Below are 23,168 nucleotides of genomic sequence, written 5' to 3' on the forward strand. Positions count from 1 at the left end.
AAGGCTAATAACGTTATGTTTCCTTTACACCGTTGATGGATTAAGAGTAAAAGGTTCAGCATTGTCAAGACCTGGGATGTTAAAGTTCCACACGGGCACCAGTCTGTACTTACTGGCTTCTAAACACCGCCATCATCCAGTCTTATGTCCATCCCACATGTTCACCAGTCTGTACTTACTGGCTTCTGTACACCAGCATCTGGTCTTTAGTCCATCCAACATGGACACCATTCTGTACTTTCTGGCTTCTATAAACCACCATCATCTGGGCTTTGGTCTGTCCCACATGGACCCCAGTCTGTACTAACTGGCTTCTATACACCACCATCATCTGGGCTTTGGTCTGTCCCACATGGACCCCAGTCTGTACTATCTAGCTTCTATACACCACCATCATCTGGTCTTTTGTCCATCCCACATGGACACCAGTCTGTACATACTGGCTTCTATCTCCATCGTTATCGTTAAGGCTAAGACATACGTGGCGATCGGCTAGGGTTACGAGAAACGTCTAGCCTCCCAAAAATAAATGCTTCTTCCACTAATGGGTTTAAACTCCTTGTTACTGTTGTATAGAGTAATCATGATAAAAGCTTAAAAAAATTACGAGAGGACAGACCTTTTTTATCCTCTTGTTTTATCCTAAATAAGAATATAAAACATTTATTTTGCATCAAAAAATATTTTTGGTGCTAATCTTCTGCTCCGTAGGTAGACGCATTATCCATTGCGCCACAAGCCCTTAGAGGTTGATTAAAATGCCTTTGCGTGCATGGTCGAGGGTGAACTCGAAGACAAGGTTGATTCGGCTTGATTTTGATTTGGTGGGCCCCGCCGCGATTGAAACGAGACGTTTTGGCACCACCATCCTTTTTGAACGGTTTTAAAAAAACCCGCTCTACCTCTTCAAATACGTTTTCTTGCGTGCAATTTGGCACGAACACATGGTCGAGAGTGAACTCGACGGTCGTGTTGCTTTGGCTTGATTTTGATTTGGAAGGCCCCGCCGCGTTTGAAACGAGACGTTTTGGCACCACCATCGTTTTTGAACTGTTTTAAAAACCCGCTTTACTTCTTCAAATACGTTTCCTTGCGTGCAATTTGGCGTGAACACATGGTCGAGAGTGAAATCGAAGGTCGTGTTGCTTCGGCTTGATTTTGATTTGGAAGGCCCCGCCACGTTTGAAACCAGACATTTTGACACCATCGTTTTTGAACTCTTTATTTGGATTTGGAACACGACACAGAACGCGTATTTTGCCTGCAATTACGCGAAACATTATCGTTACTCGATGACTAAAGGCGGGCGGTTGAAGAGAAATTAGATTAGTTTAATTACTTTTAGATCAAAAATCTGGTTTTCCGCCTTGCGTTGATAAGTCCCAGTTCCTGTATTTGTTGTCTGGCCCTTTCTAGTCTTCATTTAACTTTTGAGATACTGATCCTTTTTCTTCCCCTACCGTGGAAAGTTTGATAACGGTCCTCTCTATACCTTCTAGTTTCTTTCTCACATTTATTATATCCTCCTTGTTATTGGCGACAATAACACCGAGGAGAACATTGTCTTTGGCGACAAGCACGTCGCCATCGGCGACATCGGCAGCTTTCTTAGCAGCCACTCGTTTCAGATAAGCTGTCCAATTTGCGCATTTTCTTTGCCTTCTTTATTTCCGCTTTTGATTCCGCCTTTCCTCTTTCGATTTGTTTTGCTTTGCTTTTTAGGCTTCGGCCGCGGGACTTATTTCTTGCGCTTTCCAGCTCTTTAAACAATTTTCGATAAACTATTTTTTTTTCTTACTATGCAAATGTATGACAAAGATTTCCCAGATACGCTATAGCGCCTCCTGATTTCAACTGTCCCCTTAGCCGGGCTCTCGTTCTTTTTTTCCAGCTCTTTAAACGACTTTCGATAAACTTCTTTATTTTATTGGAGTTCCGCGGTAAGGGCCTTATTTTCTTCTTCCAGGCAATGACTTGATTATCTCTAACTGCTCTTTCATATTCGCGTGGAGACCGGCTTGGACGCTGGCTTGGTCATTGGCAGCCGCTGCTCTTTCCCTTGCAACCCTCTTTTTATAAGCCCTTTGATTAGCCAATTCTTTCTTTTCCTTTGCTCTATCCAGTTTTGCTTTTTTGGCCTTGGCGGCGGCTTCAGCCTCAAGTTCATCAAAATAAAGCTCTTTAACCTAAGCAGCTGTGGCTTGTCTCGGATGCTTTCTTTTAAATTTTATCTAAAAATTCCATTAAGCATTATTAATTTCAATTCGAACAAATTAAAATGAAAGGATAAAATCACGTTGTTTCTTCCATACTTTAAATGTCAATAACTACATTAATATTAAAATGAAATGGCAGCCGCTGCTCTTTTCCTTGCAACCCTTATTCGATTTGTTTCGTTTTGCTTTTTGGCTTCGGCCGCGGAACTTATTTCTGAAGCTTTCCTTTTTCAAATCCATCTAACTAAAAGCGTCCATTAGGCATTATTATTTTCGATTCAATTAAAATGAAAGGGTAATATCATAGTTGTTTCTTCCATATTGCCTCGTTTAAATGTATGGAAAAACTCCAATAACACAAACAATCCAAAGATACTTTAAATTATTGTGTAAATTCCAAAGTAACTTTAAATTATTGTGTAAATTCCAAAGTAACTTTAAATTATTGTGTAAATTCCAAAGTAACTTTAAATTATTGTGTAAATTCCAAAGTAACTTTAAATTATTGTGTAAATTCCAAAGTAACTTTAAATTATTGTGTAAATTCCAAAGTAACTTTAAATTATTGTGTAAATTCCAAAGTAACGTTACCTGATATATTATGTCAGGTCCTACAAAGTATCGCAACGTTACATCGCTTTTCAGATGAGCCAAAAATGATGAAAATGTTTCGTCTTCAATTCGTATTTTCTTCTTTTGTTCGCCGAAGCACAATAATAACAAAACTCCTTTTGAATCCATACTGAAACAGTTGAGCCCAACTTACGAAGACCGCAAACCCGAAATTCTGAAATTTTAATGCTAAGGTTTTCCGCCGAGATCGAAAACTAACTAGTAAAAGGAAGGAGTTAAACTATTACCCCCCCCCCGCTATTTTCACGAATGAATCATTCCCTCGGCAATCTGAACAAAAATTTGCTCGAGTTTCTTCAGAGCCCTTGTGCCTGGGGCCATGCTACGATGGCAAAAATATGTATCTACCAGGGCTCGAACCTGGGACCTTCCGCGTGTTAGGCGGACGTGATAGCCACTACACCATAGATACGTAGTAATGCTGAGTTTTCCAAGAGACCTAGCTTATTTTTATGCCCAATCACGATGGTCAAAATATGTATCTACCGGGGCTCGAACCTGGCACCTTCCGCGTGTAAAGCGGACTTTATAACCTCTACACCATAGATACGTAGTAATACTGAGTTTTCCAAGAGACCTAGCTTATTTTTATGCCCAATCACGATGGTCAAAATATGTATCTAACATGGGCTCGATCTTGGAACCTTCCGCGTGTGAAGCGGACGTGATACCCACTACACCATAGATACTTAGTAATACTGAGTTTTCCAAGAGATCTATCTTATTATTATTCCCAATCACGATGGTCAAAATATGTATCTACCAGGGCTCGAACCTGGGACCTTCCGCATGTGAAGCGGACGTGATAACCACTACACCATAGATACGTAGTAATGCCGAGTTTTCCAAGAGATCTAGGTAATTAGTATATCCAATCACGATGGACAAAACATGTATCTACCAGAGCCCGAACCTGGGACCTTCCGCGTGTTAAGCGGACGTGATAACCACTACACCATAGATACGTCGTAATGCCGAGTTTTCCAAGAGACCTAGCTTATTTTTCTGCCCAATGACGATTGACAAAACATGTATCTACCAGGCCTCGAACCTGGGACCTTCCGCGTGTTAAGCGGACGTCATAACCACTACTCCATAGATACGTAGTAATACTGAGTTTTCCAAGAGACCTAGCTTATTTTTATGCCCATTCACGATGGTAAAAACATGTATCTACCAGGGCTCGAACCTGGGACCCTCCGCGTGTGAGGCGGACGTGAAAACAACTACACCTTAGATACGTAGGCATGCTGAGTTTTCCAAGAGACCTAGCTTACTTTTATGCCCAATCACGATGGTAAAAACATGTATCTACCGGAGCTCGAACCTGGCACCTTCCGCGTGTAAAGCGGACTTTATAACCAATACACCATAGATACGTAGTAATACTGAGTTTTCCAAGAGACCTAGCTTATTTTTATGCCCAATCACGATGGTCAAAATATGTATCTACCAGGGCTCGAACCTGAGACCTTCCGCGTGTTAAGCGGACGTCATAACCACTACTCCATAGATATATAGTAATACTGAGTTTTCCAAGAGATCTATCTTATTTTTATTCCCAATCACGATGGTATAAACATGTATCTACCAGGGCTCGAACCTTGGACCTTCCGCGTGGAAGGCTGACATGAAAACCACTACACCTTAGATACGTAAGCATGCTGAGTTTTCCAAGAGACCTAGCTTATTTTTATGCCCAATCACGATGGTAAAAACATGTATCTACCGGGGCTCGAACCTGGCACCTTCTGCGTGTAAAGCGGACTTTATAACCACTACACCATAGATACGTAGTAATACTGAATTTTCCAAGAGATCTAGCTTATTTTTTTGCCCAATCACGATTGACAAAATATGTATCTACAAGGGCTCGAACCTGGGATCTTCCGCGTTTGACGCGGACGTGATAACCACTACACCATAGATACGTAGTAATACTGAGTTTTCCAAGAGATCTAGCTTATTTTTATGCCCAATCACGATGGACAAAACATGTATTTACCAGGGCTCGAACCTGGAACCTTCCGCGTGTGAAGCGGATGTGATAACCACTACACCATAGGTACGTTGTAATGCTGAGTTTTCCAAGAGATCTAGGTAATTAGTATATCCAATCACGATGGACAAAACATGTATCTACCAGAGCCCGAACCTGGGGCCTTCCGCGTGTTAAGCGGACGTGATAACCACTACACCATAGATACGTCGTAATGCTGAGTTTTCCAAGAGACCTAGCTTATTTTTCTGCCCAATGACGATTGACAAAACATGTATCTACCAGGCCTCGAACCTGGGACCTTCCGCGTGTTAAGCGGACGTCATAACCACTACTCCATAGATACGTAGTAATACTGAGTTTTCCAAGAGACCTAGATTATTTTTTTCCCAATCACGATTGACAAAACATGTATCTACCAGCGCTCGAACATGGGACCTTCCGCATGTTAGGCCGACGTGATAACCACTACACCATAGATACGTAGTGATACTGAGTTTTCCAAGAGATCTAGCTTATTTTTATGCCAAATCACGATGGTCAAAATATGTATCTACCAGGGCTCGAACTTGGGACCTTCCGCGTGTGAAGCGGACGTGATAACCAATACACCAAAGATACTTATTAATACTAAGTTTTCCATGAGACCTAGCTTATTTTTATGCCCAATCACGATGGTAAAAACATGTATCTACCAGGGCTCGAACCTGGGACCTTCCGCGTGTGAGGCGGACGTGAAAACCACTACACATTAGATACGTAGGCATGCTGAGTTTTCCAAGAGACCTAGCTTATTTTAATTCCCAATCACGATGGTTAAAACATGTATCTACCAGGGCTCGAAGCTGGGACCATCCGCGTGTTAGGCGGACGTGATAACCTCTACACCATACATACGTAGTAATACTGAGTTTTCCAAGAGACCTAGCTTATTTTTATGCCCAATCACGATGGACAAAATATGTACCTACCAGTGCTCGAACCTGGGACCTTCCGCGTATGAAGCGGACGTGATAACCACTACACCATAGATACGTAGTAAGCTGAGTTTTCCAAGAGACCTAGCTTATTTTTATGCCCAATCACGATGATCAAAATATGTATATAACATGGGCTCGATCTTGCAACCTTCCGCGTGTGAAGCGGACGTGGTAACCACTACACCATAGATACTTAGCAATACTGAGTTTTCCAAGAGACCTAGCTTATTTTTATGCCCAATCACGATGGTCAAAATATGTATCTAGCATGTGCTCGATCTTGGAAACTTCCGCGTGTGAATCGGACGTGATACCCACTACACCATAGATACGTTGTAACACTGAGTTTTCCAAGAGACCTAGCTTGATTTTATGCCCAATCACGATGGTCAAAATATGTATCTAACATGGGCTCGATCTTGCAACCTTCCGCGTGTGAAGCGGACGTGGTAACCACTACACCATAGATACTTAGTAATACTGAGTTTTCCAAGAGACCTAGCTTATTTTTATGCCCAATCACGATGGTCAAAATATGTATCTAACATGGGCTCGATCTTGAAACCTTCCGCGTGTGAAGCGGACGTGATACCCACTACACCATAGATACTTAGTAGTACTCACTTTTCCAAGAGACCTAGCTTATTTTTATGCCAAATCACGATGGACAAAACATGTATCTACCAGGGAACGAACTTGGGACCTTCCGCTTGTGAAGCGGACGTGATAACCACTACACCATAGATACGTAGTAATGCTGAGTTTTCCAAGAGACCTAGCTTATTTTTATGCCCAATCACGATGGTCAAAATATGTATCTACCATGGGCTCGATTTTGGAACCTTCCGCGTGTGAAGCGGACGTGATACCCACTACACCATAGATACTTTGTAATACTGAGTTTTCCAAGAGACCTAGCTTATTTTTATGCCCAATCACGATGGTCAAAATATGTATCTACCAGGACTCGAACCTGGGACCTTCCGCGTATGAAGCGGACGTGATAACCACTACACCATACATACGTAGTAATGCTGACTTTTCCAAGAAACCTAGCTTATTTTTTGCCCATTCACGATGGACAAAATATTTATCTAACATGGGCTCGATCTTGGAACCTTCCGCGTGTGAAGCGGACGTGATACCCACTACACCATATATACTTAGTAGTACTGACTTTTCCAAGAGACCTAGCTTATTTTTATGCCCAATCACGATGATCAAAATATGTATCTACCAGGGCCCGAACTTGGGACCTTCCGCTTGTGAAGCGGACGTGATAACCACTACACCATAGATACGTAGTATTGCTGAGTTTTCCAAGAGATCTAGCTTGATTTTATGCCCAATCACGATGGTCAAAATATGTATCTAACATGGGCTCGATCTTGCAACCTTCCGCGTGTGAAGCGGACGTAATAACCACTACACCATAGATACTTAGTAATACTGAGTTTTCCAAGAGACCTAGCTTATTCTTATGCCCAATCACGATGGTCAAAATATGTATCTAACATGGGCTCGATCTTGGAAACTTCCGCGTGTGAATCGGACGTGATACCCACTACACCATAGATACGTTGTGACACTGAGTTTTCCAAGAGACCTAGCTTATTTTTATGCCCAATCACGATGGTCAAAATATGTATCTAACATGGGCTCGATCTTGGAACCTTCCGCGTGTGAAGCGGACGTGATACCCACTACACCAAAGATACTTAGTAGTACTGACTTTTCCAAGAGACCTAGCTTATTTTTATGCCCAATCACGATGATCAAAATATGTATCTACCAGGACCCGAACTTGGGACCTTCCGCGTGTAAAGCGGACGTGATAACCACTACACCATAGATACGTAGTAAAACTGAGTTTTCCAAGAGATCTAGCTTATTTTTATGCCAAATCACGATGGACAAAACATGTATCTACCAGGGCCCGAACTTGGGACCTTCCGCTTGTGAAGCGGACGTGATAACCACTACACCATAGATACGTAGTAATACTGAGTTTTCCAAGAGACGTAGCTTATTTTTATGCCCAATCACGATGGTCAAAATATGTATCTAACATGGGCTCGATCTTGGAACCTTCCGCGTGTGAAGCGGACGTGATACCCACTACACAATAGATACTTAGTAATACTGAGTTTTCCAAGAGACCTAGCTTATTTTTCATGCCCAATCACGATGGTCAAAATATGTAGCTACCAGGGCTCGAACCTGAGACCTTCCGCGTATGAAGCGGACGTGATAACCACTACACCATAGATACGTAGTAATGTTGAGTTTTTCAAGAGATCTACCTTATTTTTATGCCAAATCACGATGGACAAAACATGTATCTACCATGGAACGAACTTGGGACCTTCCGCTTGTGAAGCGGACGTGATAACCACTACACCATAGATACGTAGTAATTCTGAGTTTTCCTAGAGACCTAACTTATTTTTATGCCCAATCACGATGGTCAAAATATGTATCTACCAGGGCTCGAACCTGGGACCTTACGCGTGTGAGGCGGACGTGAAAACCACTACACATTAGATACGTAGGCATGCTGAGTTTTCCAAGAGACCTAGCTTATTTTAATTCCCAATCACGATGGTTAAAACATGTATCTACCAGGGCTCGAAGCTGGGACCATCCGCGTGTTAGGCGGACGTGATAACCTCTACACCATACATACGTAGTAATACTGAGTTTTCAGAGAGACCTAGCTTATTTTTATGCCCAATCACGATGGACAAAATATGTACCTACCAGTGCTCGAACCTGGGACCTTCCGCGTGTAAAGCGGACGTGATATCCACTACACCATAGTTACGTAGTAATACTGAGTTTTCCAAGAGACCTAGCTTATTTTTTTGCCCAATCACGATGGACAAAATATGTATCTACCAGGGCTCGAACCTGGGACCTTCCGCGTATGAAGCGGACGTGATAACCACTACACCATAGATACATAGAAATGCTGAGTTTTCCAAGAAACCTAGCTTATTTTTTGCCTATTCACGATGGACAAAATATGTATCTAACATGGGCTCGATCTTGGAACCTTCCGCGTGTGAAGCGGACGTGATAACCACTACACCATAGATACGTAGTAAGCTGAGTTTTCCAAGAGACCTAGCTTATTTTTATGCCCAATCACGATGATCAAAATATGTATATAACATGGGCTCGATCTTGCAACCTTCCGCGTGTGAAGCGGACGTGGTAACCACTACACCATAGATACTTAGCAATACTGAGTTTTCCAAGAGACCTAGCTTATTTTTATGCCCAATCACGATGGTCAAAATATGTATCTAGCATGTGCTCGATCTTGGAAACTTCCGCGTGTGAATCGGACGTGATACCCACTACACCATAGATACGTTGTAACACTGAGTTTTCCAAGAGACCTAGCTTGATTTTATGCCCAATCACGATGGTCAAAATATGTATCTAACATGGGCTCGATCTTGCAACCTTCCGCGTGTGAAGCGGACGTGGTAACCACTACACCATAGATACTTAGTAATACTGAGTTTTCCAAGAGACCTAGCTTATTTTTATGCCCAATCACGATGGTCAAAATATGTATCTAACATGGGCTCGATCTTGAAACCTTCCGCGTGTGAAGCGGACGTGATACCCACTACACCATAGATACTTAGTAGTACTGACTTTTCCAAGAGACCTAGCTTATTTTTATGCCAAGTCACGATGGACAAAACATGTATCTACCAGGGAACGAACTTGGGACCTTCCGCTTGTGAAGCGGACGTGATAACCACTACACCATAGATACGTAGTAATGCTGAGTTTTCCAAGAGACCTAGCTTATTTTTATGCCCAATCACGATGGTCAAAATATGTATCTACCATGGGCTCGATTTTGGAACCTTCCGCGTGTGAAGCGGACGTGATACCCACTACACCATAGATACTTTGTAATACTGAGTTTTCCAAGAGACCTAGCTTATTTTTATGCCCAATCGCGATGGTCAAAATATGTATCTACCAGGACTCGAACCTGACCTTCCGCGTATGAAGCGGACGTGATAACCACTACACCATACATACGTAGTAATGCTGACTTTTCCAAGAAACCTAGCTTATTTTTTGCCCATTCACGATGGACAAAATATTTATCTAACATGGGCTCGATCTTGGAACCTTCCGCGTGTGAAGCGGACGTGATACCCACTACACCATATATACTTAGTAGTACTGACTTTTCCAAGAGACCTAGCTTATTTTTATGCCCAATCACGATGATCAAAATATGTATCTACCAGGGCCCGAACTTGGGACCTTCCGCTTGTGAAGCGGACGTGATAACCACTACACCATAGATACGTAGTATTGCTGAGTTTTCCAAGAGATCTAGCTTGATTTTATGCCCAATCACGATGGTCAAAATATGTATCTAACATGGGCTCGATCTTGCAACCTTCCGCGTGTGAAGCGGACGTAATAACCACTACACCATAGATACGTAGTAAAACTGAGTTTTCCAAGAGATCTAGCTTATTTTTATGCCAAATCACGATGGACAAAACATGTATCTACCAGGACCCGAACTTGGGACCTTCCGCGTGTAAAGCGGACGTGATAACCACTACACCATAGATACGTAGTAAAACTGAGTTTTCCAAGAGATCTAGCTTATTTTTATGCCAAATCACGATGGACAAAACATGTATCTACCAGGGCCCGAACTTGGGACCTTCCGCTTGTGAAGCGGACGTGATAACCACTACACCATAGATACGTAGTAATACTGAGTTTTCCAAGAGACGTAGCTTATTTTTATGCCCAATCACGATGGTCAAAATATGTATCTAACATGGGCTCGATCTTGGAACCTTCCGCGTGTGAAGCGGACGTGATACCCACTACACAATAGATACTTAGTAATACTGAGTTTTCCAAGAGACCTAGCTTATTTTTCATGCCCAATCACGATGGTCAAAATATGTATCTACCAGGGCTCGAACCTGAGACCTTCCGCGTATGAAGCGGACGTGATAACCACTACACCATAGATACGTAGTAATGTTGAGTTTTTCAAGAGATCTACCTTATTTTTATGCCAAATCACGATGGACAAAACATGTATCTACCATGGAACGAACTTGGGACCTTCCGCTTGTGAAGCGGACGTGATAACCACTACACCATAGATACGTAGTAATTCTGAGTTTTCCTAGAGACCTAGCTTATTTTTATGCCCAATCACGATGGTCAAAATATGTATCTACCATGGGCTCGATCTTGGAACCTTCCGCGTGTGAAGCGGACGTGATACCCACTACACCATAGATACTTAGTAATACTGAGTTTTCCAAGAGACCTAGCTTATTTTTCATGCCCAATCACGATGGTCAAAATATGTATCTACCAGCGCTCGAACCTGGGACCTTCCGCGTATGAAGCGGACGTGATAACCACTACACCATAGATACGTAGTAATGCTGAGTTTTCCAAGAAACCTAGCTTATTTTTTGCCTATTCACGATGGACAAAATTTGTATCTAACATGGGCTCGATCTTGGAACCTTCCGCGTGTGAAGCGGACGTGATACCCACTACACCATAGATACGTTGTAACACTGAGTTTTCCAAGAGACCTAGCTTATTTTTATGCCAAATCACGATGAACAAAACATGTATCTACCAGGGCCCGAACTTGGGACCTTCCGCTTGTGAAGCGGACGTGATACCCACTACACCATAGATACGTAGTAATGTTGAGTTTTCCAAGAGACCTAGCTTATTTTTATGCCCAATCACGATGGTCAAAATGTGTATCTAACATGGGCTCGATCTTGGAAAATTCCGCGTGTGAATCGGACGTGATACCCACTACACCATAGATACTTAGTAATGCTGAGTTTTCCAAGAGACCTAGCTTATTTTTATGCCCAGTCACGATGGTCAAAATATGTATCTAACATGGGCTCGATCTTGGGACCTTCCGCGTGTGAAGCGGACGTGATACCCACTACACCATAGATACTTAGCAGTACTGACTTTTCCAAGAGACCTAGTTTATTTTTATGCCCAATCACGATGATCAAAATATGTATCTACCAGGGCCCGAACTTGGGACCTTCCGCTTGTGAAGCGGACGTGATAACCACTACACCATAGATACGTAGTAATACTGAGTTTTCCAAGAGACGTAGCTTATTTTTATGCCCAATCACGATGGTCAAAATATGTATCTAACATGGGCTCGATCTTGGAACCTTCCGCGTGTGAAGCGGACGTGATACCCACTACACAATAGATACTTAGTAATACTGAGTTTTCCAAGAGACCTAGCTTATTTTTCATGCCCAATCACGATGGTCAAAATATGTATCTACCAGGGCTCGAACCTGAGACCTTCCGCGTATGAAGCGGACGTGATAACCACTACACCATAGATACGTAGTAATGTTGAGTTTTTCAAGAGATCTACCTTATTTTTATGCCAAATCACGATGGACAAAACATGTATCTACCATGGAACGAACTTGGGACCTTCCGCTTGTGAAGCGGACGTGTTAACCACTACACCATAGATACGTAGTAATGCTGAGTTTTCCTAGAGACCTAGCTTATTTTTATGCCCAATCACGATGGTCAAAATATGTATCTACCATGGGCTCGATCTTGAAACCTTCCGCGTGTGAAGCGGACGTGATACCCACTACACCATAGATACTTAGTAATACTGAGTTTTCAAAGAGACCTAGCTTATTTTTATGCCCAATCACGATGGTCAAAATATGTATCTACCAGGACTCGAACCTGGGACCTTCCGCGTATGAAGCGGACGTGATAACCACTACACCATACATACGTAGTAATGGTGACTTTTCCAAGAAACCTAGCTTATTTTTTGCCCATTCACGATGGACAAAATATTTATCTAACATGGGCTCGATCTTGGAACCTTCCGCGTGTGAAGCGGACGTGATACCCACTACACCATAGATACTTAGTAATACTGAGTTTTCCAAGAGACCTAGCTTATTTTTCATGCCCAATCACGATGGTCAAATTATGTATCTACCAGCGCTCGAACCTGGGACCTTCCGCGTATGAAGCGGACGTGATAACCACTACACCATAGATACGTAGTAATGCTGAGTTTTCCAAGAAACCTAGCTTATTTTTTGCCTATTCACGATGGACAAAATTTGTATCTAACATGGGCTCCATCTTGGAACCTTCCGCGTGTGAAGCGGACGTGATACCCACTACACCATAGATACGTTGTAACACTGAGTTTTCCAAGAGACCTAGCTTATTTTTATGCCAAATCACGATGAACAAAACATGTATCTACCAGGGCCCGAACTTGGGACCTTCCGCTTGTGAAGCGGACGTGATACCCACTACACCATAGATACGTAGTAATGTTGAGTTTTCCAAGAGACCTAGCTTATTTTTATGCCCAATCACGATGGTCAAAATGTGTATCTAACATGGGCTCGATCTTGGAAAATTCCGCGTGTGAATCGGACGTGATACCCACTACACCATAGATACTTAGTAATGCTGAGTTTTCCAAGAGACCTAGCTTATTTTTATGCCCAGTCACGATGGTCAAAATATGTATCTAACATGGGCTCGATCTTGGAACCTTCCGCTTGTGAAGCGGACGTGATAACCACTAGACCATAGATACGTAGTAATGCTGAGTTTTCCAAGAAACCTAGCTTATTTTTTTGCCCAATCACGATGGTCAAAATATGTATTTACCAGGGCTCGAACCTGGTACCTTCCGCGTGTAAAGCGGACGTGATAACCACTACACCATAGATACGTAGTAACACTGAGTTTTCCAAGAGATCTAGCTTATTTTTATGCCAAATCACGATGGACAAAACATGTATCTACCAGGGCCCGAACTTGGGACCTTCCGCTTGTGAAGCGGACGTGATAACCACGACACCATAGATACGTAGTAATGTTGAGTTTTCCAAGAGACGTAGCTTATTTTTATGCCCAATCACGATGGTCAAAATATGTATCTAACATGGGCTCGATCTTGGAACCTTCCGCGTGTGAAGCGGACGTGATACCCACTACACCATAGATACCTAGTAATACTGAGTTTTCAAAGAGACCTAGCTTATTTTTATGCCCAATCACGATGGTCAAAATATGTATCTACCAGGACTCGAACCTGGGACCTTCCGCGTATGAAGCGGACGTGATAACCACTACACCATACATACGTAGTAATGGTGACTTTTCCAAGAAACCTAGCTTATTTTTTGCCCATTCACGATGGACAAAATATGTATCTACCAGGGCCCGAACTTGGGACCTTCCGCTTGTGAAGCGGACGTGATAACCACTACACCATAGATACGTAGTAATGCTGAGTTTTCCAAGACACCTAGCTTGATTTTATGCCCAATCACGATGGTCAAAATATGTATCTAACATGGGCTCGATCTTGGAACCTTCCGCTTGTGAAGCGGACGTGATAACCACTAGACCATAGATACGTAGTAATGCTGAGTTTTCCAAGAAACCTAGCTTATTTTTTTGCCCAATCACGATGGTCAAAATATGTATTTACCAGGGCTCGAACCTGGTACCTTCCGCGTGTAAAGCGGACGTGATAACCACTACACCATAGATACGTAGTAACACTGAGTTTTCCAAGAGATCTAGCTTATTTTTATGCCAAATCACGATGGACAAAACATGTATCTACCAGGGCCCGAACTTGGGACCTTCCGCTTGTGAAGCGGACGTGATAACCACTACACCATAGATACGTAGTAATGTTGAGTTTTCCAAGAGACGTAGCTTATTTTTATGCCCAATCACGATGGTCAAAATATGTATCTAACATGGGCTCGATCTTGGAACCTTCCGCGTGTGAAGCGGACGTGATACCCACTACACCATAGATACTTAGTAATACTGAGTTTTCAAAGAGACCTAGCTTATTTTTATGCCCAATCACGATGGTCAAAATATGTATCTACCAGGACTCGAACCTGGGACCTTCCGCGTATGAAGCGGACGTGATAACCACTACACCATACATACGTAGTAATGGCGACTTTTCCAAGAAACCTAGCTTATTTTTTGCCCATTCACGATGGACAAAATATTTATCTAACATGGGCTCGATCTTGGAACCTTCCGCGTGTGAAGCGGACGTGATACCCACTACACCATAGATACTTAGTAATACTGAGTTTTCCAAGAGACCTAGCTTATTTTTCATGCCCAATCACGATGGTCAAATTATGTATCTACCAGCGCTCGAACCTGGGACCTTCCGCGTATGAAGCGGACGTGATAACCACTACACCATAGATACGTAGTAATGCTGAGTTTTCCAAGAAACCTAGCTTATTTTTTGCCTATTCACGATGGACAAAATTTGTATCTAACATGGGCTCCATCTTGGAACCTTCCGCGTGTGAAGCGGACGTGATACCCACTACACCATAGATACGTTGTAACACTGAGTTTTCCAAGAGACCTAGCTTATTTTTATGCCAAATCACGATGAACAAAACATGTATCTACCAGGGCCCGAACTTGGGACCTTCCGCTTGTGAAGCGGACGTGATACCCACTACACCATAGATACGTAGTAATGTTGAGTTTTCCAAGAGACCTAGCTTATTTTTATGCCCAATCACGATGGTCAAAATGTGTATCTAACATGGGCTCGATCTTGGAAAATTCCGCGTGTGAATCGGACGTGATACCCACTACACCATAGATACTTAGTAATGCTGAGTTTTCCAAGAGACCTAGCTTATTTTTATGCCCAGTCACGATGGTCAAAATATGTATCTAACATGGGCTCGATCTTGGGACCTTCCGCGTGTGAAGCGGACGTGATACCCACTACACCATAGATACTTAGCAGTACTGACTTTTCCAAGAGACCTAGCTTATTTTTATGCCCAATCACGATGATCAAAATATGTATCTACCAGGGCCCGAACTTGGGACCTTCCGCTTGTGAAGCGGACGTGATAACCACTACACCATAGATACGTAGTAATGCTGAGTTTTCCAAGACACCTAGCTTGATTTTATGCCCAATCACGATGGTCAAAATATGTATCTAACATGGGCTCGATCTTGGAACCTTCCGCTTGTGAAGCGGACGTGATAACCACTAGACCATAGATACGTAGTAATGCTGAGTTTTCCAAGAAACCTAGCTTATTTTTTGCCCAATCACGATGGTCAAAATATGTATTTACCAGGGCTCGAACCTGGTACCTTCCGCGTGTAAAGCGGACGTGATAACCACTACACCATAGATACGTAGTAACACTGAGTTTTCCAAGAGATCTAGCTTATTTTTATGCCAAATCACGATGGTCAAAATATGTATTTACCAGGGCTCGAACCTGGTACCTTCCGCGTGTAAAGCGGACGTGATAACCACTACACCATAGATACGTAGTAACACTGAGTTTTCCAAGAGATCTAGCTTATTTTTATGCCAAATCACGATGGACAAAACATGTATCTACCAGGGCCCGAACTTGGGACCTTCCGCTTGTGAAGCGGACGTGATAACCACTACACCATAGATACGTAGTAATGTTGAGTTTTCCAAGAGACGTAGCTTATTTTTATGCCCAATCACGATGGTCAAAATATGTATCTAACATGGGCTCGATCTTGGAACCTTCCGCGTGTGAAGCGGACGTGATACCCACTACACCATAGATACTTAGTAATACTGAGTTTTCAAAGAGACCTAGCTTATTTTTATGCCCAATCACGATGGTCAAAATATGTATCTACCAGGACTCGAACCTGGGACCTTCCGCGTATGAAGCGGACGTGATAACCACTACACCATACATACGTAGTAATGGTGACTTTTCCAAGAAACCTAGCTTATTTTTTGCCCATTCACGATGGACAAAATATTTATCTAACATGGGCTCGATCTTGGAACCTTCCGCGTGTGAAGCGGACGTGATACCCACTACACCATAGATACTTAGTAATACTGAGTTTTCCAAGAGACCTAGCTTATTTTTCATGCCCAATCACGATGGTCAAAATATGTATCTACCAGCGCTCGAACCTGGGACCTTCCGCGTATGAAGCGGACGTGATAACCACTACACCATAGATACGTAGTAATGCTGAGTTTTCCAAGAAACCTAGCTTATTTTTTGCCTATTCACGATGGACAAAATTTGTATCTAACATGGGCTCGATCTTGGAACCTTCCGCGTGTGAAGCGGACGTGATAACCACTAAATCATAGATACGTTGTAACACTGAGTTTTCCAAGAGACCTAGCTTATTTTTATGCCAAATCACGATGAACAAAACATGTATCTACCAGGGCCCGAACTTGGGACCTTCCGCTTGTGAAGCGGACGTGATACCCACTACACCATAGATACGTAGTAATGTTGAGTTTTCCAAGAGACCTAGCTTATTTTTATGCCCAATCACGATGGTCAAAATGTGTATCTAACATGGGCTCGATCTTGGAAAATTCCGCGTGTGAATCGGACGTGATACCCACTACACCATAGATACTTAGTAATGCTGAGTTTTCCAAGAGACCTAGCTTATTTTTATGCCCAATCACGATGGTCAAAATATGTATCTAACATGGGCTCGATCTTGGAAACTTCCTTGAGTGAATCGGACGTGATACCCACTACACCATAGATACTTAGTAATACTGAGTTTTCCAAGAGACCTAGCTTATTTTTATGCCCAGTCACGATGGTCAAAATATGTATCTAACATGGGCTCGATCTTGGGACCTTCCGCGTGTGAAGCGGACGTGATACCCACTACACCATAGATACTTAGCAGTACTGACTTTTCCAAGAGACCTAGCTTATTTTTATGCCCAATCACGATGATCAAAATATGTATCTACCAGGGCCCGAACTTCGGACCTTCCGCTTGTGAAGCGGACGTGATAACCACTACACCATAGATACGTAGTAATGCTGAGTTTTCCAAGACACCTAGCTTGATTTTATGCCCAATCACGATGGTCAAAATATGTATCTAACATGGGCTCGATCTTGGAACCTTCCGCTTGTGAAGCGGACGTGATAACCACTAGACCATAGATACGTAGTAATGCTGAGTTTTCCAAGAAACCTAGCTTATTTTTTGCCCAATCACGATGGTCAAAATATGTATTTACCAGGGCTCGAACCTGGTACCTTCCGCGTGTAAAGCGGACGTGATAACCACTACACCATAGATACGTAGTAACACTGAGTTTTCCAAGAGATCTAGCTTATTTTTATGCCAAATCACGATGGACAAAACATGTATCTACCAGGGCCCGAACTTGGGACCTTCCGCTTGTGAAGCGGACGTGATAACCACTACACCATAGATACGTAGTAATGCTGAGTTTTCCAAGAGACGTAGCTTATTTTTATGCCCAATCACGATGGTCAAAATATGTATCTAACATGGGCTCGATCTTGGAACCTTCCGCGTGTGAAGCGGACGTGATAACCATTACACCATAGATACGTTGTAACACTGAGTTTTCCAAGAGACCTAGCTTATTTTTATGCCAAATCACGATGAACAAAACATGTATCTACCAGGGCCCGAACTTGGGACCTTCCGCTTGTGAAGCGGACGTGATAACCACTACACCATAGATACGTAGTAATACTGAGTTTTCCAAGAGACCTAGCTTGATTTTATGCCCAATCACGATGGTCAAAATATGTATCTATCATGGGCTAGATCTTGGAAACTTCCGCTTGTGAAGCGGATGTGATAACCACTAGACCATAGATACGTAGTAATGCTGAGTTTTCCAAGAAACCTAGCTTATTTTTTTGCCCAATCACGATGGTCAAAATATGTATTTACCAGGGCTCGAACTTGGGACCTTCCGCGTGTAAAGCGGACGTGATAACCACTATACCATAGATACGTAGTAACACTGAGTTTTCCAAGAGATCTAGCTTATTTTTATTCCAAATCACGATGGACAAAACATTTATCTACCAGGGCCCGAACTTGGGACCTTCCGCTTGTGAAGCGGACGTGATAACCACTACACCATAGATACGTAGTAAAGCTGAGTTTTCCAAGAGATGTAGCTTATTTTTATGCCCAATCACGATGGTCAAAATATGTATCTACCAGGGCCCGAACTTGGGACCTTCCGCTTGTGAAGCGGACGTGATAACCACTACACCATAGATACGTAGTAAGATGAGTTTTCCAAGAGACCTTGCTTATTTTTATGCCCAATCACGATGGTCAAAATATGTATCTAACATGGGCTCGATCTTGGAACCTTCCGCGTGTGAAGCGGACGTGATACCCACTACACCATAGATACTTAGTAATACTGAGTTTTCCAAGAGACCTAGCTTATTTTTCATGCCCAATCACGATGGTCAAAATATGTATCTACCAGGAAACGAACCTGGCACCTTCCGCGTATGAAGCGGACGTGATAACCACTACACCATAGATACGTAGTAATGCTGAGTTTTCCAAGAAACCTAGCTTATTTTTTGCCTATTCACGATGGACAAAATATGTATCTAACATGGGCTCGATCTTGGAACCTTCCGCGTGTGAAGCGGACGTGATAACCACTACATCATAGATACGTTGTAACACTGAGTTTTCCAAGAGATCTAGCTTATTTTTATGCCAAATCACGATGGACAAAACATTTATCTACCAGGGCCCGAACTTGGGACCTTCCGCTTGTGAAGCGGACGTGATACCCACTACACCATAGATACGTAGTAATGTTGAGTTTTCCAAGAGACTTAGCTTATTTTTATGCCCAATCACGATGGTCAAAATATGTATCTAACATGGGCTCGATCTTGGAAACTTCCGCGTGTGAATCGGACGTGATACCCACTACACCATAGATACGTTGTAACACTGAGTTTTCCAAGAGACCTAGCTTATTTTTATGCCAAATCACGATGAACAAAACATGTATCTACCAGGGCCCGAACTTGGGACCTTCCGATTGTGAAGCGGACGTGATAACCACTACACCATAGATACGTAGTAATGCTGAGTTTTCCAAGAGACCTAGCTTATTTTTATGCCCAATCACGATGGTCAAAATATGTATCTAACATGGGCTCGATCTTGGAACCTTCCGCGTGTGAAGCGGACGTGATACCCACTACACCATAGATACTTAGTAGTACTGACTTTTCCAAGAGACCTAGCTTATTTTTATGCCCAATCACGATGGTCAAAATATGTATCTACCAGGGCCCGAACTTGGCACCTTCCGCTTGTGAAGCGGACGTGATAACCACTACATCATAGATACGTAGTAAGCTGAGTTTTCCAAGAGACCTTGCTTATTTTTATGCCCAATCACGATGGTCAAAATATGTATCTAACATGGGCTCGATCTTGGAACCTTCCGCGTGTGAAGCGGACGTGATACCCACTACACCATAGATACTTAGTAACACTGAGTTTTCCAAAAGACCTAGCTTATTTTTCATGCCCAATCACGATGGTCAAAATATGTATCTACCAGGGCTCGAACCTGGGACCTTCCGCGTATGAAGCGAACGTGATAACCACTACACCATAGATACGTAGTAATGCTGAGTTTTCCAAGAAACCTAGCTTATTTTTTGCCTAATCACGATGGACAAAATATGTATCTAACATGGGCTCGATCTTGGAACCTTCCGCGTGTGAAGCGGACGTGATAACCACTACACCATAGATACGTAGTAAGCTGAGTTTTCCAAGAGACCTAGCTTATTTTTAAACCCAATCACGCTGATCAAAATATGTATCTACCAGGGCCCGAACTTGGGACCTTCCGCTTGTGAAGCGGACGTGATAACCACTACACCATAGATACGTAGTAATGCTGAGTTTTCCAAGAGACCTAGCTTGATTTTATGCCCAATCACGATGGTCAAAATATGTATGTAACATGGGCTCGATCTTGGAACCTTCCGCGTGTGAAGCGGACGTGATACCCACTACACCATAGATACTTAGTAATACTGAGTTTTCAAAGAGACCTAGCTTATTTTTATGCCCAATCACGATGGTCAAAATATGTATCTACCAGGACTCGAACCTGGGACCTTCCGCGTATGAAGCGGACGTGATAACCACTACACCATACATACGTAGTAATGGTGACTTTTCCAAGAAACCTAGCTTATTTTTTGCCCATTCACGATGGACAAAATATTTATCTAACATGGGCTCGATCTTGGAACCTTCCGCGTGTGAAGCGGACGTGATACCCACTACACCATAGATACTTAGTAATACTGAGTTTTCCAAGAGACCTAGCTTATTTTTCATGCCCAATCACGATGGTCAAAATATGTATCTACCAGCGCTCGAACCTGGGACCTTCCGCGTATGAAGCGGACGTGATAACCACTACACCATAGATACGTAGTAATGCTGAGTTTTCCAAGAAACCTAGCTTATTTTTTGCCTATTCACGATGGACAAAATTTGTATCTAACATGGGCTCGATCTTGGAACCTTCCGCGTGTGAAGCGGACGTGATAACCACTAAATCATAGATACGTTGTAACACTGAGTTTTCCAAGAAACCTAGCTTATTTTTTGCCCATTCACGATGGACAAAATATTTATCTAACATGGGCTCGATCTTGGAACCTTCCGCGAATGAAGCGGACGTGATAACCACTACACCATAGATACGTAGTAATGCTGAGTTTTCCAAGAAACCTAGCTTATTTTTATGCCAAATCACGATGGACAAAACATGTATCTTCCAGGGCCCGAACTTGGGACCTTCCGCTTGTGAAGCAGACGTGATAACCACTAGACCATACATACGTAGTGATGCTGAGTTTTCCAAGAGACCTAGCTTATTTTTATGCCCAATCACGATGGTCAAAATATGTATCTAACATGGGCTCGATCTTGGAACCATCCGCGTAAGAAGCGGACGTGATAACCACTAGACCATAGATACTTAGTAGTACTGACTTTTCCAAGAGACCTAGCTTATTTTTATGCCCAATCACGATGATCAAAATATGTATCTACCAGGGCCCGAACTTGGGACCTTCCGCTTGTGAAGCGGACGTGATAACCACTACACCATAGATACGTAGTAAGGCTGAGTTTTCCAAGAGACCTAGCTTGATTTTATGTCCAATCACGATGTTCAAAATATGTATCTTACATGGGCTCGATCTTGGAACCTTCCGCGTGTGAAGCGGACGTGATAACCACTACACCATAGATACTAAGTAATACTGAGTTTTCCAAGAGACCTAGCTTATTTTTATGCCCAATCACGATGGTCAAAATATGTATCTACCAGGGCCCGAACTTGGGACCTTCCGCATGTGAAGCGGACGTGATAACCACTACACCATAGATACGTAGTAATGCTGAGTTTTCCAAGAGACCTAGCTTATTTTTATGCCCAATCACGATGGTCAAAATATGTATCTAACATGGGCTCGATCTTGGAACCTTCCGCGTGTGAAGCGGACGTGATACCCACTACACCATAGATACTTAGTAATACTGAGTTTTCCAAGAGACCTAGCTTACTTTTATGCCCAATCACGATGGTCAAAATATGTATCTACCAGGACTCGAACCTGGGACCTTCCGCGTATGAAGCGGACGTGATAACCACTACACCATACATACGTAGTAATGCTGACTTGTCCAAGAAACCTAGCTTATTTTTTGCCCATTCACGATGGACAAAATATTTATCTAACATGGGCTCGATCTTGGAACCTTCCGCGTATGAAGCGGACGTGATAACCACTACACCATAGATACGTAGTAATGCTGAGTTTTCCAAGAAACGTAGCTTATTTTTATGCTCAATCACGATGGTCAAAATATGTATCTAACATGGGCTCGATCTTGGAACCTTCCGCGTGTGAAGTGGACGTGATACCCACTACACCATAGATACTTAGTAATACTGAGTTTTCCAAGAGACCTAGCTTATTTTTATGCCCAATCACGATGGTCAAAATATGTATCTAACATGGGTTCGATCTTGGTACCTTCCGCTTGTGAAGCGGACGTGATAACCACTACACCATAGATACGTAGTAATGCTGAGTTTTCCAAGAGACCTAGCTTGATTTTATGCCCAATCACGATGGTCAAAATATGTATCTAACATGGGCTTGATCTTGCAACTTTCCTCGTGTGAAGCGGACGTGATAACCACTACACCATAGATACTTAGTAATACTGAGTTTTCCAGGAGACCTAGCTTATTTTTATGCCCAATCACGATGGTCAAAATATGTATCTAACATAGGCTCGATCTTGGAAACTTCCGCGTGTGAATCGGACGTGATACCCACT

At 42.7% G+C, this 23,168-nt stretch overlaps 48 non-coding genes across 48 annotated transcripts; all 48 read right to left on the minus strand.

Annotated features, from left to right (window-relative positions):
- Positions 1-3,188: 3,188 nt before the first annotated feature.
- On the minus strand, positions 3,189-3,261 carry TRNAV-AAC (transfer RNA valine (anticodon AAC)). The gene has a single exon. It is a non-coding gene; the product is annotated as a tRNA-Val (tRNA).
- Positions 3,262-3,603: 342 nt separating this feature from the next.
- Positions 3,604-3,676, minus strand: TRNAV-CAC (transfer RNA valine (anticodon CAC)). Its single transcript has one exon. It is a non-coding gene; the product is annotated as a tRNA-Val (tRNA).
- Positions 3,677-4,017: 341 nt separating this feature from the next.
- On the minus strand, positions 4,018-4,090 carry TRNAV-CAC (transfer RNA valine (anticodon CAC)). Its single transcript has one exon. It is a non-coding gene; the product is annotated as a tRNA-Val (tRNA).
- A 755-nt stretch (positions 4,091-4,845) lies between these two features.
- Positions 4,846-4,918, minus strand: TRNAV-CAC (transfer RNA valine (anticodon CAC)). The gene has a single exon. It is a non-coding gene; the product is annotated as a tRNA-Val (tRNA).
- A 616-nt stretch (positions 4,919-5,534) lies between these two features.
- On the minus strand, positions 5,535-5,607 carry TRNAV-CAC (transfer RNA valine (anticodon CAC)). Its single transcript has one exon. It is a non-coding gene; the product is annotated as a tRNA-Val (tRNA).
- Positions 5,608-5,810: 203 nt separating this feature from the next.
- TRNAM-CAU (transfer RNA methionine (anticodon CAU)) lies at positions 5,811-5,883 on the minus strand. The gene has a single exon. It is a non-coding gene; the product is annotated as a tRNA-Met (tRNA).
- A 620-nt stretch (positions 5,884-6,503) lies between these two features.
- TRNAV-CAC (transfer RNA valine (anticodon CAC)) lies at positions 6,504-6,576 on the minus strand. Its single transcript has one exon. It is a non-coding gene; the product is annotated as a tRNA-Val (tRNA).
- A 204-nt stretch (positions 6,577-6,780) lies between these two features.
- TRNAM-CAU (transfer RNA methionine (anticodon CAU)) lies at positions 6,781-6,853 on the minus strand. Its single transcript has one exon. It is a non-coding gene; the product is annotated as a tRNA-Met (tRNA).
- A 203-nt stretch (positions 6,854-7,056) lies between these two features.
- TRNAV-CAC (transfer RNA valine (anticodon CAC)) lies at positions 7,057-7,129 on the minus strand. Its single transcript has one exon. It is a non-coding gene; the product is annotated as a tRNA-Val (tRNA).
- A 620-nt stretch (positions 7,130-7,749) lies between these two features.
- Positions 7,750-7,822, minus strand: TRNAV-CAC (transfer RNA valine (anticodon CAC)). Its single transcript has one exon. It is a non-coding gene; the product is annotated as a tRNA-Val (tRNA).
- A 343-nt stretch (positions 7,823-8,165) lies between these two features.
- TRNAV-CAC (transfer RNA valine (anticodon CAC)) lies at positions 8,166-8,238 on the minus strand. The gene has a single exon. It is a non-coding gene; the product is annotated as a tRNA-Val (tRNA).
- Positions 8,239-8,717: 479 nt separating this feature from the next.
- On the minus strand, positions 8,718-8,790 carry TRNAM-CAU (transfer RNA methionine (anticodon CAU)). The gene has a single exon. It is a non-coding gene; the product is annotated as a tRNA-Met (tRNA).
- A 758-nt stretch (positions 8,791-9,548) lies between these two features.
- On the minus strand, positions 9,549-9,621 carry TRNAV-CAC (transfer RNA valine (anticodon CAC)). Its single transcript has one exon. It is a non-coding gene; the product is annotated as a tRNA-Val (tRNA).
- A 478-nt stretch (positions 9,622-10,099) lies between these two features.
- Positions 10,100-10,172, minus strand: TRNAV-CAC (transfer RNA valine (anticodon CAC)). The gene has a single exon. It is a non-coding gene; the product is annotated as a tRNA-Val (tRNA).
- A 342-nt stretch (positions 10,173-10,514) lies between these two features.
- Positions 10,515-10,587, minus strand: TRNAV-CAC (transfer RNA valine (anticodon CAC)). The gene has a single exon. It is a non-coding gene; the product is annotated as a tRNA-Val (tRNA).
- Positions 10,588-10,792: 205 nt separating this feature from the next.
- On the minus strand, positions 10,793-10,865 carry TRNAM-CAU (transfer RNA methionine (anticodon CAU)). The gene has a single exon. It is a non-coding gene; the product is annotated as a tRNA-Met (tRNA).
- Positions 10,866-10,930: 65 nt separating this feature from the next.
- On the minus strand, positions 10,931-11,003 carry TRNAV-CAC (transfer RNA valine (anticodon CAC)). Its single transcript has one exon. It is a non-coding gene; the product is annotated as a tRNA-Val (tRNA).
- Positions 11,004-11,208: 205 nt separating this feature from the next.
- On the minus strand, positions 11,209-11,281 carry TRNAM-CAU (transfer RNA methionine (anticodon CAU)). Its single transcript has one exon. It is a non-coding gene; the product is annotated as a tRNA-Met (tRNA).
- Positions 11,282-11,484: 203 nt separating this feature from the next.
- TRNAV-CAC (transfer RNA valine (anticodon CAC)) lies at positions 11,485-11,557 on the minus strand. Its single transcript has one exon. It is a non-coding gene; the product is annotated as a tRNA-Val (tRNA).
- A 343-nt stretch (positions 11,558-11,900) lies between these two features.
- TRNAV-CAC (transfer RNA valine (anticodon CAC)) lies at positions 11,901-11,973 on the minus strand. Its single transcript has one exon. It is a non-coding gene; the product is annotated as a tRNA-Val (tRNA).
- A 205-nt stretch (positions 11,974-12,178) lies between these two features.
- TRNAM-CAU (transfer RNA methionine (anticodon CAU)) lies at positions 12,179-12,251 on the minus strand. Its single transcript has one exon. It is a non-coding gene; the product is annotated as a tRNA-Met (tRNA).
- A 65-nt stretch (positions 12,252-12,316) lies between these two features.
- Positions 12,317-12,389, minus strand: TRNAV-CAC (transfer RNA valine (anticodon CAC)). Its single transcript has one exon. It is a non-coding gene; the product is annotated as a tRNA-Val (tRNA).
- Positions 12,390-12,593: 204 nt separating this feature from the next.
- Positions 12,594-12,666, minus strand: TRNAM-CAU (transfer RNA methionine (anticodon CAU)). Its single transcript has one exon. It is a non-coding gene; the product is annotated as a tRNA-Met (tRNA).
- A 204-nt stretch (positions 12,667-12,870) lies between these two features.
- TRNAM-CAU (transfer RNA methionine (anticodon CAU)) lies at positions 12,871-12,943 on the minus strand. The gene has a single exon. It is a non-coding gene; the product is annotated as a tRNA-Met (tRNA).
- Positions 12,944-13,146: 203 nt separating this feature from the next.
- On the minus strand, positions 13,147-13,219 carry TRNAV-CAC (transfer RNA valine (anticodon CAC)). Its single transcript has one exon. It is a non-coding gene; the product is annotated as a tRNA-Val (tRNA).
- Positions 13,220-13,977: 758 nt separating this feature from the next.
- On the minus strand, positions 13,978-14,050 carry TRNAM-CAU (transfer RNA methionine (anticodon CAU)). The gene has a single exon. It is a non-coding gene; the product is annotated as a tRNA-Met (tRNA).
- A 64-nt stretch (positions 14,051-14,114) lies between these two features.
- Positions 14,115-14,187, minus strand: TRNAV-CAC (transfer RNA valine (anticodon CAC)). Its single transcript has one exon. It is a non-coding gene; the product is annotated as a tRNA-Val (tRNA).
- A 342-nt stretch (positions 14,188-14,529) lies between these two features.
- On the minus strand, positions 14,530-14,602 carry TRNAV-CAC (transfer RNA valine (anticodon CAC)). The gene has a single exon. It is a non-coding gene; the product is annotated as a tRNA-Val (tRNA).
- A 204-nt stretch (positions 14,603-14,806) lies between these two features.
- Positions 14,807-14,879, minus strand: TRNAM-CAU (transfer RNA methionine (anticodon CAU)). Its single transcript has one exon. It is a non-coding gene; the product is annotated as a tRNA-Met (tRNA).
- A 204-nt stretch (positions 14,880-15,083) lies between these two features.
- TRNAM-CAU (transfer RNA methionine (anticodon CAU)) lies at positions 15,084-15,156 on the minus strand. Its single transcript has one exon. It is a non-coding gene; the product is annotated as a tRNA-Met (tRNA).
- A 203-nt stretch (positions 15,157-15,359) lies between these two features.
- On the minus strand, positions 15,360-15,432 carry TRNAV-CAC (transfer RNA valine (anticodon CAC)). Its single transcript has one exon. It is a non-coding gene; the product is annotated as a tRNA-Val (tRNA).
- A 343-nt stretch (positions 15,433-15,775) lies between these two features.
- TRNAV-CAC (transfer RNA valine (anticodon CAC)) lies at positions 15,776-15,848 on the minus strand. Its single transcript has one exon. It is a non-coding gene; the product is annotated as a tRNA-Val (tRNA).
- A 479-nt stretch (positions 15,849-16,327) lies between these two features.
- On the minus strand, positions 16,328-16,400 carry TRNAV-CAC (transfer RNA valine (anticodon CAC)). Its single transcript has one exon. It is a non-coding gene; the product is annotated as a tRNA-Val (tRNA).
- A 204-nt stretch (positions 16,401-16,604) lies between these two features.
- On the minus strand, positions 16,605-16,677 carry TRNAM-CAU (transfer RNA methionine (anticodon CAU)). The gene has a single exon. It is a non-coding gene; the product is annotated as a tRNA-Met (tRNA).
- Positions 16,678-16,881: 204 nt separating this feature from the next.
- Positions 16,882-16,954, minus strand: TRNAM-CAU (transfer RNA methionine (anticodon CAU)). Its single transcript has one exon. It is a non-coding gene; the product is annotated as a tRNA-Met (tRNA).
- A 203-nt stretch (positions 16,955-17,157) lies between these two features.
- On the minus strand, positions 17,158-17,230 carry TRNAV-CAC (transfer RNA valine (anticodon CAC)). The gene has a single exon. It is a non-coding gene; the product is annotated as a tRNA-Val (tRNA).
- Positions 17,231-18,126: 896 nt separating this feature from the next.
- Positions 18,127-18,199, minus strand: TRNAV-CAC (transfer RNA valine (anticodon CAC)). Its single transcript has one exon. It is a non-coding gene; the product is annotated as a tRNA-Val (tRNA).
- A 204-nt stretch (positions 18,200-18,403) lies between these two features.
- TRNAV-CAC (transfer RNA valine (anticodon CAC)) lies at positions 18,404-18,476 on the minus strand. The gene has a single exon. It is a non-coding gene; the product is annotated as a tRNA-Val (tRNA).
- Positions 18,477-18,956: 480 nt separating this feature from the next.
- TRNAV-CAC (transfer RNA valine (anticodon CAC)) lies at positions 18,957-19,029 on the minus strand. The gene has a single exon. It is a non-coding gene; the product is annotated as a tRNA-Val (tRNA).
- Positions 19,030-19,233: 204 nt separating this feature from the next.
- Positions 19,234-19,306, minus strand: TRNAM-CAU (transfer RNA methionine (anticodon CAU)). The gene has a single exon. It is a non-coding gene; the product is annotated as a tRNA-Met (tRNA).
- A 480-nt stretch (positions 19,307-19,786) lies between these two features.
- Positions 19,787-19,859, minus strand: TRNAV-CAC (transfer RNA valine (anticodon CAC)). The gene has a single exon. It is a non-coding gene; the product is annotated as a tRNA-Val (tRNA).
- A 481-nt stretch (positions 19,860-20,340) lies between these two features.
- On the minus strand, positions 20,341-20,413 carry TRNAM-CAU (transfer RNA methionine (anticodon CAU)). The gene has a single exon. It is a non-coding gene; the product is annotated as a tRNA-Met (tRNA).
- A 202-nt stretch (positions 20,414-20,615) lies between these two features.
- Positions 20,616-20,688, minus strand: TRNAV-CAC (transfer RNA valine (anticodon CAC)). The gene has a single exon. It is a non-coding gene; the product is annotated as a tRNA-Val (tRNA).
- Positions 20,689-20,892: 204 nt separating this feature from the next.
- TRNAM-CAU (transfer RNA methionine (anticodon CAU)) lies at positions 20,893-20,965 on the minus strand. Its single transcript has one exon. It is a non-coding gene; the product is annotated as a tRNA-Met (tRNA).
- Positions 20,966-21,169: 204 nt separating this feature from the next.
- TRNAM-CAU (transfer RNA methionine (anticodon CAU)) lies at positions 21,170-21,242 on the minus strand. Its single transcript has one exon. It is a non-coding gene; the product is annotated as a tRNA-Met (tRNA).
- A 618-nt stretch (positions 21,243-21,860) lies between these two features.
- TRNAV-CAC (transfer RNA valine (anticodon CAC)) lies at positions 21,861-21,933 on the minus strand. The gene has a single exon. It is a non-coding gene; the product is annotated as a tRNA-Val (tRNA).
- A 204-nt stretch (positions 21,934-22,137) lies between these two features.
- TRNAV-CAC (transfer RNA valine (anticodon CAC)) lies at positions 22,138-22,210 on the minus strand. Its single transcript has one exon. It is a non-coding gene; the product is annotated as a tRNA-Val (tRNA).
- A 204-nt stretch (positions 22,211-22,414) lies between these two features.
- On the minus strand, positions 22,415-22,487 carry TRNAM-CAU (transfer RNA methionine (anticodon CAU)). Its single transcript has one exon. It is a non-coding gene; the product is annotated as a tRNA-Met (tRNA).
- Between the last annotated feature and the right edge of the window lie 681 nt (positions 22,488-23,168).

The sequence above is a fragment of the Phalangium opilio genome, unplaced genomic scaffold (genome assembly GCF_054372755.1).
Source record: "Phalangium opilio isolate 3A_F unplaced genomic scaffold, DU_Popi_V2 ptg000106l_1, whole genome shotgun sequence".
In the NCBI taxonomy this organism is placed as follows: Eukaryota; Metazoa; Arthropoda; class Arachnida; order Opiliones; family Phalangiidae; genus Phalangium; species Phalangium opilio.